The sequence below is a fragment of the Oreochromis niloticus genome, unplaced genomic scaffold, assembly GCF_001858045.2.
Source record: "Oreochromis niloticus isolate F11D_XX unplaced genomic scaffold, O_niloticus_UMD_NMBU tig00002388_pilon, whole genome shotgun sequence".
NCBI classification, from domain to species: Eukaryota; Metazoa; Chordata; class Actinopteri; order Cichliformes; family Cichlidae; genus Oreochromis; species Oreochromis niloticus.
This window is the reverse complement of record NW_020327634.1, coordinates 321,387-343,422: the sequence shown is the minus strand read 5'-3', so window position 1 is coordinate 343,422 and position 22,036 is coordinate 321,387. Positions and strand designations below refer to the sequence as shown.

General features: G+C 41.0%; 1 long non-coding RNA gene across 1 annotated transcript; it reads right to left on the bottom strand.

Annotated features, from left to right (window-relative positions):
* Positions 1–16,174: 16,174 nt before the first annotated feature.
* On the bottom strand, positions 16,175–20,881 carry LOC109201417 (uncharacterized). The gene is made up of 2 exons (XR_002061455.1): positions 19,400–20,881; positions 16,175–16,775 (listed from the first exon to the last, which is right to left on the bottom strand). It is a non-coding gene; the product is annotated as an uncharacterized LOC109201417 (long non-coding RNA).
* Positions 20,882–22,036: the final 1,155 nt, after the last annotated feature.

The following is a 22,036-nucleotide window of genomic DNA, read 5'->3' as shown; positions in this document are numbered from 1 at the left end:
ACAAACATTTTAAGTCATCTTTTACAGTCTGACCATACGACACACCTGCACAGAGAGACAGAATCACAGCAGTGTTTGCAGTGTGGGCTGTGAGTGAACCACAGTATGAGTGAAATCAAATACGCCTGCCTTCGATTATCCCTGTCCAATCACAGCCACTCGCTCACAGCAGCTGTGACCACTCCCAGTAGTGGTCATTTCCCACAGCAGACACAGGGGTGAGTTAATAAAGGCAACTGTAGTTCACCAGTGTTACAGAGTTTTACAGTACAGAGCTCTGTAGTCCTGTAAAATCTAAGTACACTTATACTGCTGCTGTTGGAGTCAAGAGGGTAAATTTCTGCCAATTAAAAGAACTTGATTAACTGATCATCAACCATGAGCACCTTATAGCAGACGTGTTGGCAGTTTGCTGCTGTGGAGCATTCATGCGTGTTAACACAATGCCACAGTGTTCCCAGGAGTGGACGTCTCAGTGAACCTAAAGCAAAGTGTAACTTGAAAATTTGCAGAAGTTGTTGTATCCGTGTGTGTGGCAGGCAGAGGTTGGACCATGCCCCCCAAACAAACAAACAACTTAACCAAGCAAAAATAAAAACACAGTTAAACTTGACCCGGGCAAGTGGAAGTGGGCCTGTAAGGAGGACTCTCAAGAGCCCAAAACAAGGAATTAGCAGTTTAGGAGGCCAACAATGTGGCCAGTTGTGGAGATGAAACAGCTTAGGGCGTCGACTGAGAGGTCGGCGATGAAGACGAAACACCTCTGGAGGCCAACCAGGAGGCCAGCGATAAAAACGGCACAGGCGGGACTCTTCAGGAGCCGATGACTGATAAGACTGAGTTAGAAACTCTCCGGTAGCTTGTAAGGTGGCAGGTGTTGGCGTGGCTTGGTAGGTAGCCGGAGATGCCTTGGCTGCTCTCACCTTGGGACCCACTCTCCCCCTGAAGGAACTGGTTCAGATGCAGGGAGAAGCTGGGTCTGAACCGTCCTGGGAGCAGGAACACGTACAACAACACAGTCTTTAATTGAGTCCCAAATGGAGTATCTGTCTTAGGAGTCACAGGCTGGGGAGTAAAACAATTCTTAGGAAGTGCAGGTTGATTGAAAATTTACAGTCTCTGAATTAGCTCTTTGACCAGCACACCTAATAGTCTTGAGATGGGTGGTGTCATTAACACAGGGGGTGGGCTCAGGATTGGCCAGCTCAGGAATAGAAAAATGCAACAACACACTGAGACTTGAAAACATCCGCCTTAAAAGACACCACATCGTTGCTTAGCTGCACAGAAACCCACTCATTACTGCGCTTAAACTTTGGAGCAGTAAACACAGTTTCAGTTCTTGCTAACTCAGGAACTAAACACATTCTTTACTATTCAAAGGCTCATAAACAGAAATCACAGTGTTGGCTCTCTTGGGTGAATGCACAGACAGAGGACATAGGCTGGTGGCTACCTGACTCAGGTTTACAGATTGAAACAGACAGAATACCGTCAGACTTGTGACTAGAAACCTCAGAACACTCAAGCATTTTATTTACAGACTCAGGGCCAATAATGGTCTCTCGAGGGAGAAACAGACATGGAAACAAGACAGTCAGAGGAGACAGAAAAGGAACATGGAGACAGGAGATAAACAAACATGAAGACATGATTGACAAATGTGGAACACAGAGGAGGCATGGGAACAGAACCTAAAGACCAGAAACTATAGATATAACACAAGCAGAAAAATAGCTTAAAGAACCAGAACTAGGAAATAGACATTAAATATAAATTAACCCAGAACCTAAAATGCTAAACACTGGCTAATGGACCCAGGACCATAAAATGATTCATTTCTACTTGATGCAGTGATCTGTGAGAACATGCCAGTGTACATGAAAACTCTGACATCAGAATATCAGTGTTGTTTTCATTGGGTAACACTGAGAGCATGTACTCTCCTTCTTGAAACTAATTGGAGGTTTGAACAGAAACAACAAACCTGAATATTGAACAGGAAAACCTTAAACTTATGGAATTCACATATTAGTATAGACTGCATTTTTTGGTAGTCTTCTGCTGTCCTGTTTTTGGAAAAGCACCATGAGGTTGTTGCTTCTTCTTCTTCTTTGTTTATGGCAGTTGGCAAACAACTTCTAGGTGCAGTACTGCCACCTTTTAGACTGGAGTGTGGATCAGTCTATTAATCTGCGCTCGTTTACTCTTGAACCGGAACCGGATGTAAGTTCCAAAAAACTGAATTGTAGAACTGAAACTGAATGGTGAGAGTGAAACTGAAATTATTGGAGAGCTGAATTTTTAAAGGATAAAATGCAGTTTCAAAGCAAATCAATTCATTTTCAAACCATAAATTCAATTTCAAATTAGACTAATTCAAATTCAGTTTTCAAAAGCATTTATTCAAGTTACAATTCAGATTCAATCTGAGCAATTCAAATTCAAATTTAACTTATTCAAATTCAGTTTCTGATGGCACAGATTTCTGCCCATAGTTTCTTAGCTTCAAATCTGTTTACTGTAATTTTCAAGTTGGTTGCCCATCTTTCCTAATTTTCAATTATCATGGAAAGGACTCACGTAGCTGGCTTAATTTTAACAAATACTTTTTTCCGTTATAAAGCTTTGATGATTCATTTTCTTATCAAATCTAAAAATAAACATTTTTATTTACATTTCCATAGCTTACACGATACAACAACTCATTTTCTAGATATTTATAAGCTCTTTCTTTTTTAAGGCTCTAGACACGTTTTGTAGCAGTAGGGGGAAAAGGGGCCCTTTGAACTGAAAAGGATGCTGACCCCTGACTAAAGCCACCAGGTCAACACAAAACAAATACAGAAAAATTATTGACAGAAAAATGGAACGGTTACTTTCAAGGCTACGGGTGAAGGTGAATGGGTGTGTAAAAGCAAATATGCATCAGACTGACAAAGAAAAGAGTGTTAAAAGATTTTTAGTTTTGAACTTTAACTTTATGTGCAAAACTGAACTTACTGATAACACACACTAGCCATTTGAACACATGTAACTGTAATGAACCAAATAAAACAGAAAAATGCAGGCAACACTCATTATTCTGTGTATAACACAGCATGGGGTTGTATTTTTTTCTTTTCAGACACTCCTGTCACTCCATTTCCCAGGTCATCATAGCACTCCCACACACATGGAGCTCTTCTGCAGTATGCAGTGTAATGGCCCAAACCACCAGTGGTCATCTTTCCATGGAAAGCAATTAAATGCCCTCAAAGTGAACGACTTTCCTTGGAGAACCAGGTTGGAGGGAAAGTCATTCAGTGGAAATTCTGTTTGGTTTGCAAGGTCAGTATCAATCCACACGATATCTCCAATGTTGTAGCTGTGAGTAACTGTCCCTGCACAGAGCTCATTTCCTGTGGTGCTGTCTTCTGTTTTGAATTCTGATGGACACAGAGATGGATTGGAGAGTGGCCTGAGGCAGGTAGACTCAGGTAGGCCAAGTCCTGCTTCCACAGCCGTGCCAAGATGAGCCATACCAGACTCTTTGAGGACAGAGATGGCAGGAGGAACAAATGGCTCTTCCCTTGTCATCCCTTTGCTGAGGTAGCAGTGCTGTGAAGAGCAGTGTTTTGTAAAAGAAACACTTGATATGTTCCTCATTGTCTTAGCAATTACAGCGGAGCTATTGCACTGAGCATCGATTTGGATGGCACCAGACCTCAACGAGACAGCTTCAAACATTACACTAAGCAGCTCTGCCCTCCTGTATGTTTGTTGGGTCACACCATCTGTGGCAATGGCTTTCACCAGCTGCAGGACTGGGTTTTCACTGTCTTTCAGAACAGCATTTTGAAATGTTGAGCTGTCACAGAAGGCACAACATAAGCACTGAAAAAATGCATCAAATGCACAGGTATTGAGCACAGAGATTGTTGATTCCCCTAATCTGATAGGCTGATGGAGGTTTCCATTTTTTAATAATCCCACTTTCACTCTTTTGGCCCCAAATGATTCATCTGCATGGAGCCATTCGGTACATGAAGAGAGGTAGGAAGTCCTCTTCCTTTTTTTGGGTGGAACAGCCCCTCCAGTTCTCAACTGCATCCCCATCAGCCGGAAGAATGTTTGTGGCAGCATCAGATCCCACAAACGGGTGAGCATCCATTTTTATTTTGTCTTCTGCACTGTGAGTCGTCATGGATCCAGAATTGGCATCTGTGACTTTCAGTGATCCCACTGTTGCCTCATCTTTGATCTTTTCTTTTGCAGAACAAATCCGCATATTTCCCTCGATGAAGGAAAGATGACGAGCAATGAAGCGATCAACTCGAACAGGCAAGTTTTCATGTTTGAAAAGTCCGTGTTTTATGTTTTTGAACTCAGCTTCAACAGTGGCTGAACTTGCTGTGATGCTGGTGCTTTGGAAGAGAGGGACCATTATTCCTGTCCAGAGTGGCAAGTAACTTCCCAGTCTTATTATATGAGGAATAATCTCAGGGAGAAAGTGAATATTATCTCTATCCCCGTTTGCTGCAGCAAGTGACCTGCTCTCCTCACATATTTCTGTTACCCACTGTCGTAGGTCAGTCTGGATCTCATCAACTGAATCCACTCTCTCACTTTCCTCTGTCTGTTCATCTGGAATGATGATGGAGTCTTGAGCAATTTGGGCTTTCAGGTATTTCTTGCACCTTTCTGAAGGAAGAGGGGCTCCAGAACTGTCATCACCTTCTGCCTCACTGAGGGCCACAACAGTGATAGCACCTAGGAGCTGTTTTGCATGGTCCAAACATTGAGACTGAAGAAGTTTTGCTAATGACCTGACAATGAAGTCTTTAACACGGTGTGTTTTCTTCTTCAGGCAGTCCCACTGGCATATCATCTTGATGCAGTGCGCAACATCAACCCTGATAAAACAAGGGGGGAGTTTGGCAGACTGGGTTCCAAGACAGACATGAAAGCATTCATTAAGGTAGGACTACAGATCAGGATGAGGAGTGAAAGCCTTGACCAGAGCTCCCAGAATTGCCAGAGAAAAGTCACTCACAGCTTCCTTTGGCACAGGTGCACCTGCACGAATCCATTCTGTCAACCAGTTTGCGATGGCATTAACATCATGTTTCTCTGACAGCATTTGCACCACTGGGACACTGGGGCATTTGTTTTCTGTCAGAATACCTTGATAAAGGAAGATATGGCCAGATTTGCCATTTGGTCTCAGCAGTTTTTCACAACTGAACCGGTTGCATCAAAACACACAGTTGGGGGAGATTTTTTTGACAATGTCTTGTAAACATGCATCTGTGTTTGACTCCAGTAGTGACAGAAAAACCTGTCCAGTCCAATATCTCGGATGCTACCACTGTGAGGAACACTATATTTTAACAATTGCAGAGATGCAATGGGGTCCTTATCTCCTAATTCCAAGTCTTTTCTCTCTTGTTTGGCTTTTCGCAGAGTGGCCAAATTTGGAACGTGGCTTGGTTCAGGATCTCCAACATCCATCAGATCTGCTGCCTTCGCTGACCTCCATACAGCCGGTTCCATTCTGCCCTCACACAGCTCTTTAGCGATCTGTTCACGCAGGTTTCCAGACATGAACCGCTTGGAGTGGCCAGTGTGCAGGGAGAGATCTGTATTTCTTATGAAACACTGGAGCACCATTGGACTATTAATTGCTGTCTGTCTGTCACATGACATTTCTAACTGGCCATGACACTCCTTACAGTCGCCTCTGATGTCCAGATAATTATTGGTGACAGTTGGAAGGACCTTTGCTCTTCGGAACACAAGTGTACATGTATTTTTGATCTTCTTCCATATAAGATCGTTGATGATATGAGTCCAAGTGCCAGGTTTCAAAATTGTGTATTCCCTTTTTTGGGTAGGAGAAAACTTGTCATCGTGTTCAACCTTTTCAGGAATAAATTTAACCCAGTCCTCAAAAGGGACTTCTAGTTCAAAAGCTTTACAGTTTTCTTGTCCAGGAGAAATGCAACGTGAATCTAACTCTCCTTCACTTTTACTTTCCTGATCACTGATTTCCAAAGCTGACCAGATGTTGTGTCTATTTAGCTTCACAAAAGTGTACAGGGCCTTTGCTGACATCATGTCTTCTAGCTGCTGACTCAGCTCTTTCCAGACTGGTGCAGCTGGAGTGGCTATTTTGCCATTTTAGACTATGGCCTCTTTTGAATTGCAAAGAATTGCAAAAATGGAAACCTTGTCTACAGATGGCTTTTGAGGCATCTAAATAAAAAAAACACACTATGATTAGGATGGCGCAAAACATGATTTCTGACCTATATATACAGCCAGGAGCAACCCCTCCCCCAAGTTCTCCACCAATCTACACTTTCATATTTTGTGGAATTATTGTTTTTAAGATGGAGCTATTGAATTTGTGAGTTTATTAAATTGAGTCTGAGTGTTTAACCCATTAACATGTACTGTACAGCACTTTAGTCCAGTGTGCTACATGTTTTGTTAAAATCTCCCAGTTCTTTTAATCTTTGGGCTGAAGGAAGGACAATACTCGGTGTATAAATGCTCAATCAACAATTATTTATTTCCATATAGTTCAACATTTAAGAGCATAAGAACCATCATGATGGGGAGACCTGCCTGCAGAGGGTCACAGCAAGTCTCCAAATGGTGACGGGTTACTCAGCCTTTTATAGCCTCTAGTGGCCCCCACCTAGTCGTAAAAGCCTAAACATTCACATGTTTTCTCTCTTACGGCGCCTAAGTTATGACCTCGGCTCCTTGTCTTTCTGCTCTCTGTAAAGGTGGGGGTATGGAATGTGGTCTTCTCTTCTTCTATTCTAGACACAAGGTCTCCTGCACACAACATTCTCTTCATGATTCAGCAGTATGAAATGTCAAGAAACAGTGTAACACATTCAACAGTGTCGAGTAATACAGGTCAATCAAAATAGATCTAATGATTTTCACACTCTTTTAAGTCAGAAGTATAATGCAAACTAAAACTACATACTGATCACACACTCTATATTAAGGGGTATAATATGATCTACAGCAGTATCATAATTCAACTACTTTTATTACATATTTAAGGTAACATATAATAACAGAATAATCTCACAATTCCCCCTTTTGATCTCTTTTTTAAGAGATCACTTATAACATACACTCCAGCGTTACAAGGTCCAGTTCTTCTTGGTCCTGAGGCCCTCTGTCCCCCCTTTAACGGGTGGACCATATGTGGGATGACCTCTGTGTTTAGCAGTTCAGATGCAAGAAAAATTAGATTTACAACAATAACAGCAGTTACAGATGACACTCCCATCACTCCCCCAATTCTCCCACAGCTTTATTTTGGTGCTCCAGTTTCCCACTCCCATTTTTGGTGTCACCTTATACCTTTCAAATGTACTTAGACTAGAACCTCTGTCTAAGGAGCTTTTAACCTTTATTTTCATTGCTGCAGCTACCAGTATCTTCCAGTTGGGTGATTCTCAGCTTCTTTCTTCGACCTCCGGGGTTAGACCACCCTTCAGTCGTTGCACAGATCAGGGGATTATTCTGCCCCGATTTCAAACAAAGATCTGTGTATTTTGGGGTCACAGCCGTGTCCCCCTTTTTACCACGAGCCTCTCGAACCTCGTTGGTCTGGTGTTCCTAGATTTTCGCCAACCCCTTCATGGTTATTGCTGTGTTTATGGGATCCATCTTCTCAAGGAGCCCAAACGCCATGACACTTGACCCCAGTTGCTGTCTCGGCAGTCCCTACATCTGTCTCTGCTGTGAAGGGTCCTCATATCTCCGTGTCCCCGTCTGGTGTCTGTTCCTTTCTCTGCAAGAGACAGAAAACCAAAACACCTCTCTCCCTAGCCTTGATAATCTATTATTGTTATCCATTGTTCTTCTAGTGATTCAAAGTTGGTTTAGAATCACATGTTCAGGTCTCTCTGACCCAGGGACTTATTCTAATCATAGTCTATGTGCGTGTAAGCGTGTTTGCATTTAGCCCTCTGCACTCAAAGTCAATACCTACAATTTATCAGTCCGGACAGTCACGCCGAACGAAGCTTATGACCTTCAAAAGACTGAGTGCTAACTCATTATGAGCACATTTGCAATGTGTGTATGAAAATGATTATAACCACTCATTTTAGTTAAAGAAATCAAAAACAAATTAACCATTTTTAATTCTAACACATTATAAGCTTAAGTTTTACCATACCTAAATTATTAAACACACAAATAAAGTCATAAACTGTTCATAAAACCATTGTTTGATGTTCAGACTCAACTCCCCCCTTTTTGACACACTCCCATGTGTCAATCCATCGGAGCTAGAAAATTAAAAGAGAAGGTTAGTGACATCATATCTCAGAACTCAAAATTAGCAACCAACGGGTTAAATCTGCAGTTCCACACTCTCATGTGAAGCTACAGTCTCCCCCTCTGCTCTCTCTTATCCTCCTGCTCCTGTAAAAACAAAACAAAGCAAAGCGAAGCATCCACCCTTCTCTTGCCGGCTGGGTGAATTGTTTGTTGGCATTTACTAATCCTAAAGTTGGTGCAGTCATTGTCTCAGTATCAAGTCAGTCAAAACTTTTAGTCCGTCCATCACAGTCCAGTCACATAAATTCATTCACACATTCACACCAGATGTTGCTGATAATGGAGTCTCACGCGCGACCTATTCAAGCATCCATCACCAGCAAGATGACGTCATCATTTTAAAGGAAAACAATTCCTTGTTTTTTGGACTGGATTGACTCGCTGCAATCCTTTTAGACTCAGGACTTCTCACGTGATCAGTGTCCCCTATAAGTGAATTTCTCTCAAGCCAATTACAATCATGGAGAAGCACACTTTGCAACTGTTTACAGTAATAATATTTTATAGCGCTTTAAATTTCAATCTTTCAGGCCTGGTTTAAAGAGCTGATTGTTAAATCATGAACTCACAAAATATCACCACCAGTGGATCACACCTCTCAGATTTTCTTATCTCAGTGCACTGTAACAAAAACGAAAACAGACGTAACCAACAAAATACTAATAAAGATAACACAAACTAGGGCCCGTTGCAGACATGTCCAAGCATAAAACTATCCCTCTCTCGCTTAGAGAAAGAACACAAGCCAAAGCTCACTGATAAAATCAAGCTAGCACTAAGCAAAACCAAAAAATCAACCAGAAATTCACAGGAAAGTTTTGCTTCCTGCCGGGACAATATTGTGTGGGAATGAGAACCTCAGGTGCCGTAACACCTTTTATTCCTCCTTGAATTAAATTTCAATCACAGAAAATGCGGTACTCCGACCTAAAACTTACACTATTAGTTCATCATTTTCACTCTGTGCCACTGCTCCTCATCCAGGCTGTGTGAAGCACAGCAAAGAATTCAGTCAAGGCCTTGAGCCATAAACAGACATCACGCACAGACATTGTTTTCATAACCAAACTGTTTTAGACCTTATTCCTTAAATCTACATAAATGTCCTTTGGGTGACATAAAACACATTCTAAATAATCAACGATAATCAATGGCTCCTCATAAAAATTATGTATTGGGATATTTGTGTGCAGCATTTTGCATATCAGCATAAGCATTTGTTAGCAAAGCATTCTTCATTGCATCAGCGTGTGTGTGTGTGTGTGTGTGTGTGTGTGCATCACTCTTTATTGCACAAGCGTGTGCATGTGTATGTGTGGATCACTTCTCAGTGAATTGAATCAGCATTTTTGATGTGTGTGTGTGTGTGTGTGTGTCATTTCTCACTCAATCACCGAGTGCACATCTGTTCATGTGTGTGTTTCTTTTCATTCTAAGTCAGTGTATATAGATGTGTGTGTTTGTGTTCATCACTTTCCTGTTCTGGTGTTTTGGGTAAACCACAGCCTGAAGCGTGCCCTGGGGTCCTGCCCTCCTCCTTTTCAGTCTGTTTGCGACCATTGCTGCTGCTGCTGCTCGAAGTTCTGTCCATCCTGGTTCTGACCCCAATTGGGGCAGTCCTTTCTCCAGTGTCCATGCTCACCGCAGGTGAAAGCTGCATCTTCCTCTGTGCTTTTTGTCCATTCTGAGGTGCCTTTTGACCTCACTTGCTCCTCCTGTCTCGGTCACGCCCATTTTGTTGCCGTGTTGGTCCATCACTGTCCTGCACAGTGTTAATGCAGAGTTATCAAGATCAGCATTCTTTTGTTCGGCCTTACTTTTCATTCGGGCTTGGCGGGCGTCTCGTCACAGCTCTGTCAGCTGAAGCTGTCTGAGAATTTTCCCCCGTGTAGTGAAACGGGCCTTGGTTTTAATGCTCTCCGTCTCTGCTGCATGAGATCGCTTTCCTGCAGCACTGTTGACATTTTCAGGTTGTTGTTGTGGGTCCAGCTGTTGCAGCATTTGGTCAGGGTCACGTAGAGGGGAGAGCAGGAGTCCAGGTCAGCCTCGGCTTTCAGGGCCGGCAAAGCAGCCTGTAATTAAACAAAAAGAGAAAAACAAAAAACAAAAACAAAACAAAACAAAAACAAACCGAAGTGTACGAACAGGAAAATGATGTTGTGTTGGCTGTGTTACAAAGAGGGGGGAGAAACACCGGGGCAGGCCCTGTGTCAGCCTTCTCTCCCCCTTTTTTTTTCTCTTTTCTCACGATATAATCAACTCATAACCCACCAAGTTGACAGGACAACATGCACCTGTTCAAATTCTTAAGATCATGTTTAAACTCACAAAAGAGAAATTTCTTTCCGTCAGTAATCACTTGTGTTGTTCAATCATCAGAAAACATCTCACAAATTGACTCTTAACCACGAAATTTGTTGTTTCATCACTAGTTGGTCATACCAGTCTCTTTATTTTCTTTTTCTTTGAAGCTAAATTGTTGTCCTGCAACCCAGAGGGTTTATTTGTTAGTAATGGATGAACTTCATCATTAAAAAAACAAAGAACAGGTGTATGTTAATTTTTGCTGCTTTAACCTTGCTGGAAAATCTTCACATGTTCATGAGTGTAAGCTGTTTTTTCATTGCATGTGTGTGCATTTGTAGGCAGGTTAATTTTTAACTTTTTCTCAAACTAGGCATTACCTTAAAAGGAGCCTTTCTCTCACATTTCTCTGCTTGGGGAGAAATTGGGGAGTGATGGGAGTGTCATCTGTAACTGCTGTTATTGTTGTAAATCTAATTTTTCTTGCATCTGAACTCACGTGACATTTAGGAACAAAGAGCCAGCCATCTAAACTGATGGTTTCATTTCTCAGATTCAGTAGTACAACATACAGTAGATGTTTCTGACATTTCTGGATCAGGGACAGACAAGGAAAGCAAATTTAAAAAAGGAATCCTATGAGAACACTTCCAAAGTATTGTACTGTATCATCACCTTCAGCTTTGACTCAATGGTATGTTTAAAGCCACAGTTGAGCAGGTCTTAGTGATATTAATTAAGGTGTAACTGCCTCCTACTGATAATCCCTCCTCATTTCTCTTTCCAATAAGCTAGTGATCTTTTGATAAGGATATACAAGAGAAGAAGAAGAGCAAGTCAACAATTACACTGTAAAAATATATGTATGTTTATATTCATATATATACATATATATATATATATATATATATATATATATATATATATATATGTATATATATATAGCATCTTTAAAATCTATTTATACAGAATGTATATATAGTGTACTTATGGCCATCTTGGCAGAGAAATAAAGGCATCTGAAACAATCACCACTCTCTTGATGCCGTGGTCTCCTCAGGACCAGACATTGTTACATTGCAGAAATGCGAAGAGTCAGGAAAGAAAGTGAGTTCTCTTCTTCTCCTTTATTTATTTATTTTTTTAGTGGCACTTTGTGCATCAAAAAATTAAAATCTAGAGTAAGGCTACAAGGGTGTGTATGTTTATCTGATAAAAGTTTGTCAAAGGAGGCCATCCTACAGTATCCTCGAGGGTTGGATATGTCACTGTGTGTGTTTTAGACTCGTACATCCAGACTAAAACACTGCTGGAATAGAGCTCTACACATGTACCACTGCACTGATGGAGAGAATTCAAAACCGTTACTTAAACAGCCATGGTACATCACAGAGATTGTGGGTGAGCCACTTCTGGCCGCTACAAAGCGCTTGGGAGAGGTAACATTTTTTTTAAATTCCTCTACAAATTTTTCTCATCACCTGACAAAAGCAAACACTCAGAGAGTGGATAGTGAAAGTGACTGCTTCTGGGGATTTTTTTGTTTGTTTGTTTTGTTTTGTTTTTTAAACAATCAGCTGCTGGTACATCTATGCCTAAGCAATCAAACAGTATTTGTATTGATTTTATTAATTTTTTTTTTCACTTGTTTTTAAAGTGCTTTAGAAACTTTTTTCTTGGACATTTTTGAAAATGTTTAACATTGAAAAAAAATCTTTTTGATCCAGACAGTTCGCTATATCATGTATTAACTCAGTAACTAAAACCTCAGTATTTTAAATGTAAGCTTACCTTGTTCAGAAATCAGATGTTACACGCTGTTCTAAGAATCCTTCAGACACAGTAATGCCAAATAATAGTTTTTTCTGTCAGAAAATGTGTATTTGATGCAAAAGACTGCTAGCTTGTTCGTTTCTCAAAAAGTGTTCATGGGAGTGTAAAATGTTCAAATGTAGTTTTCAATTAAGTTTTTTTAATCCACTCTAAAAAAATAAATACTCAAGCATTTGCATCGTGGTTTTATGAACAAAAAGTGATTGAAGTAAAGAAATTGAAGTTAAAAAAAAAATACACTCATTACAAATTTAGCTGATTAAATACAACAAGAGGGGTTTTTTTTTTAACAGAACTTTATTGAACAAGTGAACACACAAAGTGAAAGGTCATTTGAAAAAGACATTTTTCAGCAGTAACACCATAACAGAATATCTCATATCATAGCAGCACAAACGCTAATTTTACCTGCACAAATCAGCACAAACGTAGCACTAAAAACGTAGACCATTTTGGCCCGTTTTGGAGCAGTCTGGGGGGATGGTGACCTTTGAATGACCTATAAAATAAAGTTTAATATCTCGGGAACCGTAGCAGCACAAACGCTAATTTTACCTGTACAAATCTGCACAAACGTAGCACTAACCGCTCCGCCTATTTGCCTTTACGTTTCAAGTGGGTGGGGGGTCAGCTTCACTCTGCTCTCCAAACTTGCAACACAGAAATAAAGGTCTGAGCAGTGTGTGTCGCGCGCCTGCCAAGACACCTGTCCTTACGAAGGAAAACAGTGCCATTAAAAAACCTGCAGCGAGTCCGTTCACCTGCCGCGAGCGAACAGGCTAATTTAGCATGCTAACATTACATCTGCGTTTTCAGCTAAAACTGATTAAAAACTTAAATTAGCGAACTCTGCCCTCCACAAAACTTACACCGAACGAGTCTCTTAATGACAAACAAAAACACGGCGGTGCGGCTGTATTCACATTTCAGCTTGGGATCTGAACAAATTTTAATAAGCGAAGAGCTGCGTGGCGGCCATGCTGAAAGGAGTTGTGACCGGGGCTCACATGCACGCGCCTGCGTCATACGCAGCGCACACACACACACAGAAACACACACAGACTCAGATGACACAGGCAAGAGATTAAAATGCAAAATGAAATATTTAATTAAAAAAGGGTGTTTTGGGTGAATTCACAAGTATTTAACACATATGTTACATCAGCTCTATCCATTTATTCTATTTTTCATCAAGTCAAATCTGGTCCTCAGAGACTGAATAAAGTCCTGTCCCACTAACAGCAGCTCCAACAGTCTGTTCACTGCTTTCTTCCTGTCAGTCTTCATCTTTCTGCTGCGTCTCCTCTTCACACTGATCACTTTCTATCTAACAGTGAGCTCCCAGTGAAGCAGCAGCATTCAGCCTGTTAGAGTCAACACAAATGTCTCCATCCAAGCTCATGTTGTGCTTTGTTGTCCTCTCAGTCCCCCAGGTGGAGGTGGATTCAGGGGTGGAGTCTGTCCAGCTGCCCTTCAACACCACACTTCACCTGCCTGAAGAGCCTAAGGTGGAGTGGAAGAACTACAGGAAGGTCCACGTGTATAAGAACGGCTCTGACCAGCCTGAAGAACAGCACCAGGTTTACAGAGACCGAACGAAGATGAATGAAGACCTGCTGAAAACTGGAGACCTCAGTCTGACCCTGAAACAGCCCACAGAGAGAGACAGTGGAGAATATTCATGTAACGTGAGGAAGAACACTCAGCTCGTTCGAGCGAAAACAGTGCTGCTCAAAGTCAAAGGTTTGTATGTATGTGTGTGTCTGACTGTCTGCATGTGTAAATGCTTTTCTACTCTCCCAAAGTACTCAAAGCACTTTATACAACTAATGCCCCATTCACTGTTTCTATGCTCTGAAGTGCTTTCGAAGTAACATTCATACTCTAATAGACAAATTGGATGCCCAAGGGTGCATCCATGGATCGAACCATCAACCCTCCGAACAGTCGATGACCTGCTTAAGCGCACGCGCGTGTGTGTGTGTGTGTGTGTGTGTGTGTGTGTGTGTGTAAGCAGTTTGTCAGAATCAGGAAACTCAGTAGTCTGTTGGAGTCACCACTAATTTAACCATCTGCAAGATTCTGTTGACTTGTCTTGATGCATGCTCAGTCATCCAGGTAAGGAAATCTCAAAAAGTTAATTATCTGTGAGTTGGAGGCTGCTGTCGGGGGTTGGGGGACTCTGTGTAGTTGGTGAGGGCTTGGATACGTCTCCACACCTGGCGGGTGCTGTTGTCAGTGAGAAGGCCCTCTATCCTCCTCCTACTCACATCACCTCGGCACAGTTGGCTTGTTTGCAGGTTGCTGGTTTGCAGGGTTTTCCATCAGGTCAGAGGACCTTGTACCAGGTCCTTTTTTAGTAGCTGCTGGGCCGACGTTTGAAGGAGCAGTGATCCTCCTCCTGCTGTCAGGCCTGCAGGTTTATACCTGTGATGTTCTCCTCTGTCTTGTGGTGGACAAACTATTTTTTTTTCTACTGGCACAAATAATAACTGTAAATTCAGACATGTGAGGTTGAACTGAAAACAATGACACCAAACAAGGTGAGAAAATAAATACATTTAAAGGTGAAATACAAATGTAAAATCAAAAGTAGTCAAAAATGTCTGATTATATTTTGGACCCCAGATTAACCCAACAAAACATGAAACATTAGCTTTAAATTTTTGGTGACAAACGTGTTCATGACAGTGCAGATTTCTGACATTTTTTGTAAATTTAAGCAAAAATGTGATTATTTTAACAAAAGTGTGACACTTAAGTTAGACTTGTGTTTGTAAATGTTGTGCAGCTTTCTGGATTTTATACTTATTGGGCTACATATTTATTTATTATACAGGTTATACAGTACATGAAATAATTCACATGAAACTGAAATGTTTCATTATGTGGGCTAAAGAACATAATGAAGTTATCGACTATATTTATATGAAACACTTACTGTATTTGAAGTATTGTAACCATATGTAACACCTGCATGTGTGTAAAAATAGTAAAAAGAAAAAAGGCTTTGATTTTTCCTCCCCAGTTGATTTCCGTGCCACCCGAAGAACATTTCTCTAGATCCGGCCCTGTGTTGAACAAACAACAGCAAATGTAATCAGGCTAATTACAGTTTCAGCATTTGTCAGTTTAGTGTTTTACACGTTTGCCTTGTTTGACTCCAGGAGCTCAGAAATCAGTTTGATGTGTGTCAGAAAGGCATCCAGTGTAAAATCTCCCAAATCAAACAGACGGAGCTAAAAGCTGTGGCAGCGCCTTGTAATACCAGCTGCTGCAAGCAGCTTTTGTCTGGATAGATTTTTCTATATTGTTGAAAATCTGCTTTGATGTTGTTACATTGATTCAGTAACAAAACACATTTTTAAAAAGTTTCTTCAGTTCATCTGTGCACCATAATCCATCAGAGTCCAAATGCATCCTCACTATGAACTAAAGACGTTTAGTTTATTGGTCATTAAATTACAGCATGTTTCCACAGATTATGTGTCTGAAGGTGTTTGTTATGAAATCCTCATTTTTACACTAAATAATAATAATGGAAACATGAAGTCTCAACATAACAAAGTACTTCAAGTTCTCACATCTCAATGAACTTTCTGTTTGTTGTTTATATTTGCAGTGACAGTACTCAGTACATTCACACCAGCCTGCACAGTTATACATAAACAAACACATGTTTATGATGCCGCCTTTATTTGAGAAGGTAAAGCAAACAGAGTGATGAGTTTATGGGCTCAGTTGCTGGTTTCAGGTCAGATTCACTGCAACATGTCACTGGTTTTGTGAATTACAGCCCCCAGTACAGTCAGAAGGACCCGGCTAACGCAGTGATGCTCAAACTGGATCAGCCAGTCTGAGAACCACTTTTCACCTTCTGCTCTCACTTTTTACAGAACGCAGCAGAAAACATGCTGAACAATGAAAACATTCAACATAAGATTACACAACTAGTACTGTGAGTAACATAAGATACAGATTTCTGCATAAAACAATGCATTTAAACAGGTATAAATGTGTGTCTGACATTTGTAACCAATCAAAGTGCTTAAAATGAAGACATCCTGTCGGTGACCAATGTGGTATCTGGATGTTTGGATCTTTGGCTCCACATATTTATGACACAAGTACAGTCTGCAGATATTATATGTGACTTGTTTGTAACACAATGAAAAGACTCTCTGGCTGAAGGAGGCGGCACATCAGGCAAAGTGCTGCTGACATTCACTGGTGGGCTCCCACGTGTCATCCCAGATTTTACCCACTGGAAAATATCATTCCTGAAACAAACAACACCAAAAACATGAAATCAGGTTGGGGATTACTTTATGCTTTTTATGTTTAACACCAGTGGTGGAATATAATAAATACATTGACTTTAGTAGTGCACTAAAACACAAATGTCATTTTGATGGATGTTTTTGCTTCTGCTCCATTCTTTGTAATTCAGAGTGATTCCAAAGAAAACACTCGTGTACAGGTTCACTAAACTTGTACCACAGATTTAGTTTTTGTGTTTCAGTTTAACATTTCGTAACTTTCTGCAAAGTGGAAACAACATTTCTCCAAATGTGATTTGGATTTCGTGTCGATCGTTCTGAAGGCTGAAGTGTTTCTACTATTGAGAAATTCTGCCTCCTCACAAAGTTTTAAAGCCTCTGATTATCTGTTAAAGGCATCACACACACACAGGATATTTTTCTCTCCACTGATCAGAGATGCATCGTTCTCACACAGTATTACTGCTACAAATACAGGATGCAAACAGCTGAAACCTTCCACAGTGTGATGTTAGTACTTTGTTGTAAAGTGAAGAGTCTGAGTACTTCCACCACTGCTTCAGCAGTTCAGCTTCTTTCACAGAGAAATCTGTGTAAGACATGAACATGTGCTCTCCACTCTGTCAGTGTCCTCATAGTGTTCATATATTTCCTCTCATTGCTGTGAGTGCTCTTATGCTCCCAGCACGGTCCTGCTGGAATCACTCCCAATACTTTTGCATCTAAGTGAGACACTACGTGTGTTTTTCCCACAGGTCCAAAAATACTTTAAGATAACAACTTCTCACTAAACCTGTATCTAATACTCACTGTGTGCTACTTTTTATGATTCCACAAAGAAGGCAAGAAACTTTCTCCAAACACTGCATTTCTTAAATAACTGAGACAGGAGAAAACAACAACAACACTTTTAATTACTGTCCAACAAGGTCATAAATGGAAACTGAACATTGTCAGAGAATCAAGAACTTCTTACCAAACAGAGCGAGGCGACCACCGCACTCTTCCTTCTGCTTTCCCCCAGACAGAAGGAAGAACAACAGCAGTCTTTAAATAACAGATTGATTATGTGCCTTTAAACAGCTCTGAATGAATCATGGAAGCAGTTTTCAAACATGAATTCAACGAATAGAGAATCAGGCCATGACTCAGTTTGAAGCTTTTTCCCACCACAGCAGTGAGTCTGCCATGTTTAACTATCAGAAATACTGAATCACAGTGATACAAATGCACTGCACACACACATACTGTACAGTGAACGTGTGGCATCAGGAACACATCAGAGGAATTCTCACAGCATCCAAATCTGGCTTTTACCAAAACATTATTATTATTATGATCCCAGGTTTAGTTTCCTGCTTTCATCTGTTTCTGACTCTGTTCTTTTCTTCTGAAGGTTTTAGTAGCTGTAACATCAAACACTGACATCATCAATATTCATTATCAGTTATTAGAATTATGTCCATTTAAACACTTCAAACAACACAAGTCACTACATGATTATTTACAGTGGACAGTGAGACAGCTCAGCATCTATCAGCACCTATAAAGTGCTTTCTGTGCTGCTGAGTCAACAAGACCAGCTGAAGATTGAGGCTTACACAGAAACACTGTGATCCTTCCTCATGCACTCATTTCTATGTCAGCCATGTAGGTTTCTGCTGCTACAGATGCAGTTTAGCTGTAGCAGCTATTCAATGACTGTGCTTAATTTTGCTGAATGGTTTGACAGCGTACACATGAAATACACTCTCTTAATGTAAATGCATTGAACGTTTCCCTCCACTCATCTCAACAACACGTTTGAATTCCAGCAGGAAGCAAAGTTCATGGCTGGAGTGCATGAAAAATAACACATGCTGTCAGTGAACAGTGGCTGTAGCTCAGGAGGTGGAGCAGGTCACTGACTAATCAGAAGGTTGGTGGTTCCATGTCTGGCTCACCACAATGACTTGACTACTGACCCCAAGTTGCTCTGATGCATCCATCAGAGTATGAATGTGTGTGAATGCTTAGATAAACAGCACAGAAGAAAGTGCTTGTGTGAATGAAGGTTGGTGAACGTGTCATGTTGTATAAAGCACTGTGAGTGGAGAGTAGAAATAAGCTGTATAAGAATCAGTCCATGTACCATAACTTGAGCCTGGCCTGCTGTAAACAGCCTGTTGAAAACATCTCTCAGTCTGACCTCATCTGTCCTGCTCCCAGTCACTGCTTCAAACTTCAACACCTGCTGCCTGCTGCATTTTCAAAACTTAAGAAATGAAACGTTTCAAAAACAGAGACGCTGTTTACACTGAAGAAGAAATCAAATATGAGTTTTCACTCAAGAAGTGAACATTTGTGATGTGACTCGCATATTTGAATATTTCTCTCAAAGTAAGTTTTAGTTTCCTCAATCAAATCAGGTTGAATTACAAAGTCCTCTTAACTGAAGTCAGGGATTGACATTAACATCGTCATCTTAGAGCGGCCACCAAAATACAGCTAAATAACTGGTGAATAAAATGCTGTGCACTGGTTTGTAAGTTCTCTAGGACAACATGTGCATCATTTTCTGAAGTCACGTTCATTTAGGAACAAACGTAAGAATCTAAAGACGTACGATGCAAAACTAAACTTACTCTTCCTCCTCTTATTTTCATGTTGGCCACCCTGACTTAAAGACTGGGAGATGGCAGCAGGTGGATGAAGAGACTGCAGAGATGGTCTGTGGGTTTAACAGGTGGTGGAAGGTGTTGGAGTGGAGCTTCTCTCTCTTCTTCTGCTGGAAAGACTGGGAGCATGGACCAGAAGGAGGAGATAAAGGAAGGAGAACAAAAACAGTCTCTGTCTGCTCGTCTGACAGGCTCTTTGGATGCTCCTGGAGGAGAAGCTTGATGCTCCTTGGTGGTCGTCTCAGGCTGCTCCTCGGTGAGGCTCTGCCTGCTTGTTGATCAGAGTCTCTGCCTGTTCTTCACTCAGGGTCCTGACTTCATGAATAAAGGATTCTGGTTCTGACAGCAGGTTGAGACCACTTGTTGTGAAACGCTGCTACATACATGACATTTAACTGAACTGAAAGTGCTGTGAGCACAAAAAGATTTCACTCTTAGTCAAGATAAATTCATAAGCCCTCTGCATCGTCTCCAGGAAATCTCTTATAGTAGAAGTGGGCTCCAAATGGGTAATAACATCTGCTACCCACTGATTTGAAACCTTATTTTTCTACCATTAAATAAAATGTAGCCTATAGCATCAAGTTTGCTGCTTTGATTGAGCAGGAACTGGTGGGGGAGCCTTTCAGAGCCTCCAGCCTCCTCTGACAGACACAGGCATAAACACACAAACATGCATTCACATGTTCCACAGTCTTCCACTTTGATCATCTGGATTTTCTCATCCTGTGGACAACAACGTACATGGATGCAGGTTTATTGTGACTTTTGTAAGGTGTATTTATTGGACATATCCAGCTGCAGCCCCTCTGTCATCCTGAACTGAATCATTAGTTAAGAAAATGTGTGAATAACTGGTCACAGATCAGCTAACTGAATTTATCCAGACAGACTGGACCAATCAGGGTTCACTGAATCAGACTTTAACAAACTCTTCTATGTGCTGATAGACCTGCAAACACACTACATGTAGCTGTCCTCATATGTCACCTTTATGTCTGCTTTCCCATGTTTATAATCATTACTTACATGTTGATGAGAGACTTTGACTTTGTAAATGATCAGATTACATACTTGGAATACAATATTTCCACTTCAGGGTTGAAGCCTGTCCCAGCTGCCACGGGGCAAAAGCAGGACAGTTTATCGCAGGGCAAACACCAAATATATGTGAGAGAAAATCCACTGAAGTGTTTGATATTTACTGAACCTGAGGAGCAGAAACAGGACAAACACTGAGCTTCCTATAAGAAGTACATTCATACAGAAGTCATCTATGGAAACACTGGTTCACACTTTGGTAGAGAAATCAGTTTCTCTGAAACGTTTCTGTAAATGAACATCGTGTGGAGAATGAATGAAATGAGTTTTTCAGCTGACTCAGCCGTCCCACACCGATAAATGAAACTTCTGTTTATGAACAAGACGGCTATATAAACCACAGTTATGTAAAAGCACATATTAAGTCTTGTTGCTCACCTTTGTTTCCGATAACGTCACTTTTTAATAATCGTATCCCGTCAGCTCTCATGGGTGAAGTTTGGCTTTGAGGGTCGGGGAGCAGAAAAAGCTTTTAAGGACCTTTGATTTCCATCCAGTTCTGCTTTAAAGTGTTAATGATGAAGCAACAGTGCTCCTCTTTGCTCCTCTGAAATCTGTCTACACCCGACTGATAAACAACAGCAAACAGTGCAAAACTTATGAATAAATTAGTAACAGAAACACAGTGTAGAAGGTAAGTAGAGGCTTTACACACCATCATCAGGCCCAATGCTACGAAACTTCAAAGTCTCCAGCTGACCTGCATCCTGAGGTTTGTCTGCAGGATTAAAGGAGCCAGACTTTGTTCACACAGGTAGGATTGTATGTTACACTGACCCTGGGTCAGTATGAGGATGATAAACTCTATAAATGCTGTCCATTTAAATGGTCTTACCTGTAAACACTGCTGTATCCACCAGAATCCAGTGAGAGTGGATTCTGGAGTCTTCCCATCCTCCTGTTAGTGATCCTCCATCTGGATGGATGATAACAACCTTGTGAACAAACTAGCAGGTGTAGCAGGTCCTACTGGCCCATATCTATGAACTGGTTACTGCTAATAACGCCCATTGAATGGACTGATGACATCTGAAGCTGGTGTTTCGAGTCTGTCTGTGCTGTCGTCAATAGACAAGGTAAGAAAATATAACATTTGAAGATAATTCCAGAAAATAACACTAAAATATGCTGTTATTACTGCTCTTAACATAGTTGTTTTTAGAGGTGCTCTGATAAAATCTGGGGATTCTTGAACATTAAAAAAGGGTCTGAACTGGCCTGTGGTCCTGATTAATATCTTTACTCTCTCTGTGTCAGGGCTGGACTGCTAATCTAGCATACGGGCCTTTTGGGCCGATGGACCGGCCACATGTTTCCTCCATGTTTCTATCTAATGGAGCCCAACACGTCCGTCCCATCTACCAGGTTTCATTTGTATTATAGTTCTTCTGGGTTCAGAGCAGCACAAGAAGGGCCCTGGACTCTCTGGAGCTTTTTCATTTATTATCCTTTTTGAATCTTTCTGACAAACAGTGAAAATGTGTTTCTTTAATCTCTGTTTAT